Source organism: Gymnodraco acuticeps, unplaced genomic scaffold (assembly GCF_902827175.1).
Source record: "Gymnodraco acuticeps unplaced genomic scaffold, fGymAcu1.1, whole genome shotgun sequence".
NCBI classification, from domain to species: Eukaryota; Metazoa; Chordata; class Actinopteri; order Perciformes; family Bathydraconidae; genus Gymnodraco; species Gymnodraco acuticeps.
In genome coordinates, this window is record NW_022991131.1 from 448,672 (window position 1) to 457,704 (window position 9,033).

Genomic DNA, 9,033 nt, shown 5'->3' on the forward strand with positions numbered 1-9,033 from the left:
GTTAATTTATTATTGAACATATTTATTAGGGATGCTCCGATCGCCAATTTTGGGGCCGATCTCCAATCGCCGGAATCAGCATCGGCCGATAAAGTGATGTTTAAAACCTCTCTCTCTCTCTCTCAACAACTGGGCGTAACTCTACGTCCGTCGTAGAACCGAAGGTTAAGACCAAACTAAAGTTATGACTAGTGCACCACTTAGACTTAAGCCCTGTATGCGTTGCGCCCGGGTGTAACTTTTACGCCAAGTATGGTGCAGGCGGACTAGTATCCATAGTAACGTAAAACAGGCAAGAAGGATATTAACGATGGCAGGGCGTCTTGTTTACATGTTTAGCAATGAAAGGGCAAAGAGTCGTCCGTTATCGAACAAACCCAATGGACATCTATTCAATGAACTGATAGAGAGGTTTCGTTTCGGCAGACAAGCCCTTTTTGATTTAATCGAGGAGATCTCCCCTCAACTCCAGCACGGATCAGACCGAAACGCTGCGCTCTCCCCAACCTTGCAGGTGCTGATTGCGCTCAGATTCTACGCGGACGGGGCCTTTCAAAATACTGTGGGATACTGTGGGAGACATGATTAATGTTCATCGCACAACTGCATGTCGGGCTATAAGACAAGTTTCATTGGCCCTCCAGCACTTCACCTTCCAACACAAGAAGAAGCAGCTAAATCCAGGCAAGATCTATTGTTAAAATCAGGTATACCTGGTATTGTCGGATGCATCGACGGTACTCATGTTCGCATTCAGGCCCCCTCTGAACATGAGTATTTGTATGTTAACAGAAAGGGTTACCATTCTTTAAATGTTGAAATTGTGTGCAACTCGGACATGGGCATTGTCGACCTCGTTGCAAGATGGCCTGGGTCGACCCATGATGCTCGCATCCTGAGAGAGAGCGCCCTTCAACGGGAATTTGAGGCAGGGAGAGTGAATGGTCTTCTTCTCGGAGACAGTGGATACCCTCTGAAGCGCTGGCTAATGACACCTGTCATCGCAGAGAGAACTGCACAAGAGCGCCGCTATAACGACAAGCATACACAAACGAGGAACATTGTAGAGCGCTGCATTGGAGTGCTCAAACGTAGGTTAGTAAGTCATTTTTATAATATATAAAAGGCCAGCCTTTTAATGTAGATATAGGCTAAATTGTGTCTGTGTGATCATTGCTGCCACTGCAGTGCTGCACAACATCTGTGTGAAAAAGAGAATCCCCCTTCAAGGAGAATTGGCACTGGAGGCGGATGAGAACCCTGTGGCTCCTGCTGGCATCCGTGAAGATATCGGTGGACGATTTTCCCGCAATCATATAATAAACAACCTATAGACCTATATATTTGTAATATGAACGCTGTTTTTTTGCAATGGCATTTCAATAAGCTCCCTTTGTGACCACATATTTTCATTATGCCTATTTTATTCAAAGAACACAAGAACATTAAATAACAAAATTTTGGAGAACTATTAACATGAAATTGAGATAAAAAACAAGTACAACATGATTACAGAACGGTGAACACATTGTCTTCTTCAGTGATTAGTAGCTGATTCTTAAGAATTATTATTTCGAGTCTCAATTTCTCCATCTCAATTTGTTCGTGTTCCACTCTCAATTTGACGGTCTCCACCTCCACACGAACGATTTCTTTCTCCGTCAGTTCCCGCTGTAGCTCTGACAAATCCCTCTTTCTCTTTCGGGGTGTGGCCATTTGGGATTCCCCTTGAGTCATCGCTGACGCTGTGGGTGAGGGACTTCCCTCTTCTCTGCGGTCCTCTGAGTCTGTAAAATGGCAAGTTACTGTCAGTTATTGTCAGTTGCTATCAACTGCCGCGATTGCTAATTGTTATCTTGCTAGCCGTGATGTCTCACGGGGGTAATATGTATATAGATAATGTAGGGTGATGTTACTCATTAATTACTTACCACTAGTGACAGCTGACACGTCTGCGTCAACCTCTTCAAATGTTGAGGGCTCTTAGCTGTCGATCCCATTCAACCCGGTGAAAGTGGGGGAATCCTCTCCAAAAATAGCAATAATGATTTCGCTGTATGGAGAGGTTTTTGGAGCAGGGCCTCCGCCGGTCGGAGGGTTTTAGAGAACCGATGCATCCTTTTTGGCTCTGGATAGTAGGTCCTTCCACTTTTTCCTACACTCTTCCACCGTCCGTATCCCTCCATCACCCAAGTCATTTATCGCACCAGTGATTGACTTCCAGGCTGCGAGTTTGTGTTTGTTTGTCATGGTATTATTACATTTGGCAGTTAGCGAGTTTTTATGCTCTGCATATATTTCAATTAATGTTCTAATCTCTCTATCAGTAAAATATTTTATTCTCTTCTTTCCGTTATCCATATTCGTTATTTAATTCTTAGCTTGCTCTGAATGGAGGAGTTTGAGTGTTAAATTATATAGACGTGTGTTGCTGGTAGGGATGCACCGAATATTCGGCCACCGAAAATTATCGGCCGAAAATGGTTAAAAAGGCCCTTTCGGCTGTCGGCCGAAAGGGTTTTATCACCGAAAAAATATCACCGAATGTCAGAACAGGCTTACGTTGGTAACCTAACGTGTTGTTGTGATGACGTAATAAAGACGCGGCGACCATGCTCGCGGCTGGCTCACAGGGGGGGGGGGACATTGACCTTTGTCATCGAGATTGCCCTGAGCCTTTAACAAATCGTATTAAATAATCTGATGACAGACTGTAAACAGAATAGCTGAAATGTTAACAAACTAAATAACTCAGTTACCTCTAATCATTAACCCATGTTTGTATCATGGAGTTAACTCCGTGTGTTGCTGCTAGCATACATAACACCTGACGTGGAAACGTTACTCGTGGATGGGGCTACAGAGCTACTAGAAAGACGGTCGAACCCGGTACATTCCTCCGTCTGCATGCGGTGCACTTTTGCTAAATGTTTAGACAAATTGCTCGTGCTTACATGCTAAACTCTTATTGCACTTATGGTAACAAGTATTCTCCACATCGAGACGGGTAAAGTTTAACCACACCTCGGAGCGCGTTCTCTCCGCCATCTCCGCAGTGTGCTCCGCTGCATGTAGCAGCTGCGTGTGTGTAAACTGCCCCGCCCCCTCGCACACAGACGGGAGAGAGATCTCGTCTGATCGAAAATACATCATAGACGCATTTGTTGTCTTTGCATATTAGAAACGAGTTGGCGACACTAAGACTGCGATATGATGTTTTTAGCAATAATACATGACATATATAAATGTACTGTATGCATTCAAAAGTGCTGAATAAATGTTTTATGGACCCATAATAGTGATTATTATTTAAGTTAAGTTTTGCCATAATCATGTCTATTTCCATAATCAGGTAGCTGAACAACATTGGTAAAAAATGTATACATTATATATTTCTATTAATCATTTTCGGCCTTTCGGTATTCGGTTTTCGGCCAACTGTTTCCTATTTTCGGTATCGGTTTCGGCCAAGAATTTCCCATTCGGTGCACCCCTAGTCACCGTTTATATCGCTGATTTGCTCCCCAACGGCGTTACGGCGCTCACAACAACAACAACGGGGACCTGCGTCGGGTCGATGATCGTGTTGCTTTTAATCACACGAAGCCAGATTAAATTAAATAACGACTTCTCCAACCGTATACTTTTCTCCAGAGTGCCGTGGTTCATTGTTTATTAATGTGTTTCAAGAATTTCCCATTCGGTGCACCCCTAGTTGCTGGGCAACAATTACTGTTTCGTGTGTATTCACGTGGACGCGCATCTTAAGACCAGGCGCAGCTACGCCCGAGACTAGTCAGGCTTGGTGCACTCGGTGTAAATTCAAATCACTAAGTCGGACGTAGCTAAGCCCGACGTTAGAGTTAAGCCCTACTTTTTTACGCCCAGCTGGTGCACTCCACTCCTAGTGCCCACATGCATGGGTCATATTTAAATCAGTACATTAAATGGCATATTATTCAATGTATGTATTATTCCAAAAGGGGAGGGGCCTGAGAGGACAGCTAAATGCACAGCAGTCCATTTCCACCAGGCCCAACAACAAGAGCAAGGCTGCTACCAGAGCATCTTATCGTGTCAGTCACGTTCTTGCGAAACACATGAAGTCTTTCAAAGACGGCGAAGTTGTGAAAGAAGCATTCCTGGAGGCTGCCGATGGGCTTTTGGGGGACAGTAAAAATAACAGAAGCATTTCAACAGGTTTTTGATATAATAAAAACTCAAGTTGGATACCGTTATTAATCAGCTGTAAGTTTTAGTTTGTTTGAACTTATTCATTATAATTATTGTACAAAATGGTATAAGAATGCAAACTTAAATTGATTATATCAATTCAGGTTAAGAAACTAGTGTTGCTTGCATCCTATTTTAAAAAAGGCATTTACTTTTATAATCTACTAAAATGCAACAAAAAAGGGTTTGATTCTATTAATGTTGTCTTTTTTATTGCACTTTGGCAGCAGATTCCTGTGTAGCTTCAGATCTGAGTTGTCTTATTAGTAAGCCTAATTTATACTTTTGTAGCAACACTATTTTTATATAATGGCAAAGAAAGGGTTCAGAGTCTTTTCTTTGTTCCTGTGTCATATGTGGCAGCACTGTTCAATGTTTCTTGAAAACATCACCCACTGTAGTGACGTGTGCATAAACTCCAACTCCGTATCAACAACACTGTTGTGTAACTTCATTTAAATACTTGTATGTGTGTAGATTAGAAAGAGGTAAGATAAAGGATCTGCAGTATTTGATGAGGTATTAATCGTACAAAGGTCAGTTTTATACAAGTAGAAGTGTGTATTTACCTGGTAGATCTCGGCAGACTGGCAACTTTAAAAGTAGCTCTCGGTTCAAAAAAGGTTGGGCAGCCCTGGTTTAAAGTGTTATTAATGTGATAATAAAGTGCTACTGAAGAGTGTAAAGTGTTAATGAAGGGTAAAGGGAACAGACCTGCTCTGTGTATCCGAAGCTGAGGCTGTAAAACAGCGTCCAGTAGCTTCTGGAGTCTCTTGTTCTCCTCTTTGGAAAGAAACAGCTCCTCCTCGAGCTCTGCTATTGTTTGTTCAAACAGAGCAAATATCTCTTCATTAGCAGCAGTGAGTCGCTGCTTCTTCAACGACAGCAGCATTTGGACTTTACTCATGTTTCCTAGATCACCTTTTCCTGCAGACTCCGTTAAACACACCGTTTCTCTCTGCATCAAACTCTCAATCTGACTAGTGTTGCTAACGTGTTTCCAGCTAGCATGCTAAGCTAGCTCCTGTAGTCCGAGGTAAACGCTCCAGAGAAAAGAGCACACAGTCCATTCGGAGGTTTATCCAGACACACAGATGATGGACCAGTAGAGCTGGAGCTCACACACACTTTCTCAGCAACACAGAGAGAGAGAACCGTAGCGACGAGACGCCACGTGGATCCAGGTTGTTCTTCTTCTGCTTCTTCTTCTTCTTCTTCTTCTTCTTCTCTCGGCTTTTGGCGGATTGCAAACAGCTTTAAGGTGCATACCGCCACCTACTGTACAAGAGAGTGTATCACCATATCATCCTATCACCACTTGTGGAATTATACCATTGTGTTGTTTACGTTGTTTTAAATGATTCCAATCAATCCTGTTCCACTCAAATACTTAAGAATGGCTTCCTGGTAGCTCTTACCCCCTCACCTGCTGTTCCCAGTGTCTCCATCAGGCTCCACTCCCTTCCTGGTAGCTCTTACCCCCTCACCTTCTGTTCCCAGTGTCTCCATCAGGCTCCACTCCCTTCCTGGTAGCTCTTACCCCCTCACCTTCTGTTCCCAGTGTCCCCATCAGGCTCCTCTTCCTTCCTGCCTCTCTTACCCCCTCACCTTCTGTTCCCAGTGTCCCCATCAGGCTCCACTCCCTTCCTGGTAGCTCTTACCCCCTCACCTTCTGTTCCCAGTGTCTCCATCAGGCTCCACTCCCTTCCTGGTAGCTCTGACCCCCTTTAAAATGTTACACATCTTTCTGACATTATTTGTGTAAAACAACTTTTAAATCTGATACTTACATTTAGAGATATTAAACATTGCTCAGACCTTGGTAAAGAGGCCTTCTTCAGATGTTAACATTAACTAGAGTGCGTGATGTCACAGCTACAGGGTAAGAAATCTTGAAATTTGCCTTCATATATTTTTTTTAAAACTGCCATAATTCCCAAACCCTACATTCCTGAGACATAACTTTTCATGACAAACGTAGGAAAACATCTCGTAGCTTGAAAAAAGACAAATAATGAAGCAATAATAATTAAACAAAATGCCTCTTGAGGGCATGAAGTGACAACAACTTTCAACATGCCTCCATTAAAGCCCATTGTAATGTCAGGCTGATATTCCCTCACGGCAGCAGCCGCACACCTTTAGTTAAACTGCCAAAAAGGCCACATTATTAATTAATCATCAGACTACATTAATATTTTAATAGTAAAACAATAAAAGCAATGATTGATAACACTTTACTTTATTCAACATAAAACCAAATGAACCTTAATAAGATATGGATATTAAGAAGGCCTTCAAAAGTGATACTGATGTATTGATGAAAGGCCGGCATTTTTTACCTTTGCTTCCCAAATAATGTAGAATCTCGCAAATATGCAAAAAACAACATAGTATAGTATTTGGAATATGCAAAAAAAGACATACTGTAGCATAGCATGTCCAAACTTCACACAAAAACAGCATAATACAGTACGTTGAATGCAGGCAAAAAAACACAACATACTTTAGTCTGTCAGAAATATGAAGAACAACATATATGTCCAAGAAATATGATGAAAATATGTAAAAACAAAAACCACAAAAAAACACGTTTGGTTCTTTGATCAAATATTTCCTCAACAGAATCTTAAAGCTGGACTGAGTTTGATTAAGGGGAGGTTATCCTTTAACTTAAGTAAATAAGTTCTGAACTAAGTTTCTCTATAACATGTGATGACTATGATCTGGAAATATCTAAAAGGGAAATGTGTCTCGTAAGCAAAGCAATCAGTGCTGGGTCCCTTTAACCAATAGTATAGTACCAACAGTGAATCACATTGTGTATTCATACAAGTAAGTAATGACGTAGTGTGGGTCCAAAAATAATCACTTGCACTTTCATTATGTTGCTACATTCCCACAGGTATGTTGATGTGTTCGTGGAGCTTAAACAGCTTTTCATTGGTTAATAAAGGTCTTGTAGAGCTGTAGTTGGAAGAGCAGATCTCCTGACAGCTGACAGATGAATACAGATGAAGAAGCCAGGATATTACTGCAGGCAGGAACTTGTTTCTGTACAATAAATCAGATTTAGATCTACAATCACTGAAGTGTCCTCTGTTGTCTCTGTAGCATGGAGTCCCGCTGCCCTCTGGTGGCTGACAGAGGAAGTGCAGAATGCATTTCCTTTTATTTCCCTCTCATTTGTTTACCTGCCAAATCCAGAACTGGAAACACATTAAACATCATAATGTCGGTATTCAGCGTGAGAAAAACATAGTGTACAACATTTTATTCAACACAACCTTGTATCTTATTCCTGTAGGAATATTTGTTGTTGATCAACTTTTCATTATCAACTATTTTCTACCAGCAGAAATGCCTGACAAAGAGGATTTGCAGTCTTCCCTTGGTTGGTTTTGAACTAGGGTATTTGGACTGTTGGTAAAACAAGCTGTATAGTATTTCACATTTGAAGCTCAGGGAAATTGCAAAAGGCGTTTCAAACTATTTTCTGAAATGCTATAAACAAAAATGTTTAATCGAGGGAGAAGCCTGTGAGTAATTGGTAATATCGTCTCTACCAACTTTCCAGAATATTCTGTTTTGAAGTTTCTCCAGAGACTCTTACTTCATGTGTCTCTAAGTCTTGGGGAAAAGTTCTCGATGTTTGAACTGATGATTAGACTGTCCTGCATCGACAGCTAAAACTTTAGACACAACGTTGGAATAACTAATGACCCAAAATCAATACAGCATTGTAAACGCGACAAGTAGGGCAAATATTTTTTAATAGTATTTTGGTCTATTTCTTCTTATTGAAAATGCACCTGTTTTTTTTTATTGAAAGGTCTATTTTTAGCAGCTCTAGTAACACCCCCCTCCTTTTATGGGATTTGAGTGTTTTTTGCATTTCCTATTTATATTTTTATGAAAATCCTGCTGTTTCTATCGGAAAATCTTGTGTCTTTTCAATTGCTTTCATATCATTCAACCCACTCCAAATAATTTGTATAAGAATAGGCAGGAAAAGGAGGACAAAATCTGCCGGTTTTTAACCAAAACTCTCTTTTGAGTCGTCACCCTCTATCCAAATCTGGGCTGAAGTCGAATAGTCCATTTAGCTTACCTTCCTAACGGAGTGAAATGACCCGGAAGTCCCTCAGTGGCAGCCATGATAAGAGCTGATAGATGATAGCAGGTTTCACACTTCCTTTAACCTCCTTTAGCTTAGGAACCACTGGACCTCCCTCACCGGAATAAGGAGAGGAGAAAATGCTGCCCCACAATGCATTGCAGCCGCGGCATGTGCCGTCACACAACAGTCGGCCGTTCACGGAAACAACCGATTATGACGGAGAAATGATATCATGAAAGTTACGGTGCTTATTAAGCTTTTTAAAACGTATGTGGTAAGTTGCCAAAGTGCTTTGTTCTGAACGTTCATCAGTATTATAATCAAAGAGAGAAATATGAACGTTAGTTTTTACTGAAATGATCAAATAAAGTCAACATTTCACAGAGCTGTGTGTAGATGTTTGAATGGTGATATACACAGTGATAGATGTTAAGGACTAACGTTTATAATAAATACATCTGTATTGATTTAAGATCTTTTCATCAATCATACGTATTGGGATCATTTGTATTAATGTGGACCGGAGGGAGAGGGTGACGAGCAGAAGCTTCACTTTCCTTTTTATTTCAATTCCAACTTTGGTCCTGAAGAATCTGTTTCTCTGTTGTCCCCGTTCATAAAGCATAAAGCAACAGCATCAGAGCACAGAGTCTCTAGATGAGTTCACAGGAGTCCCTCGT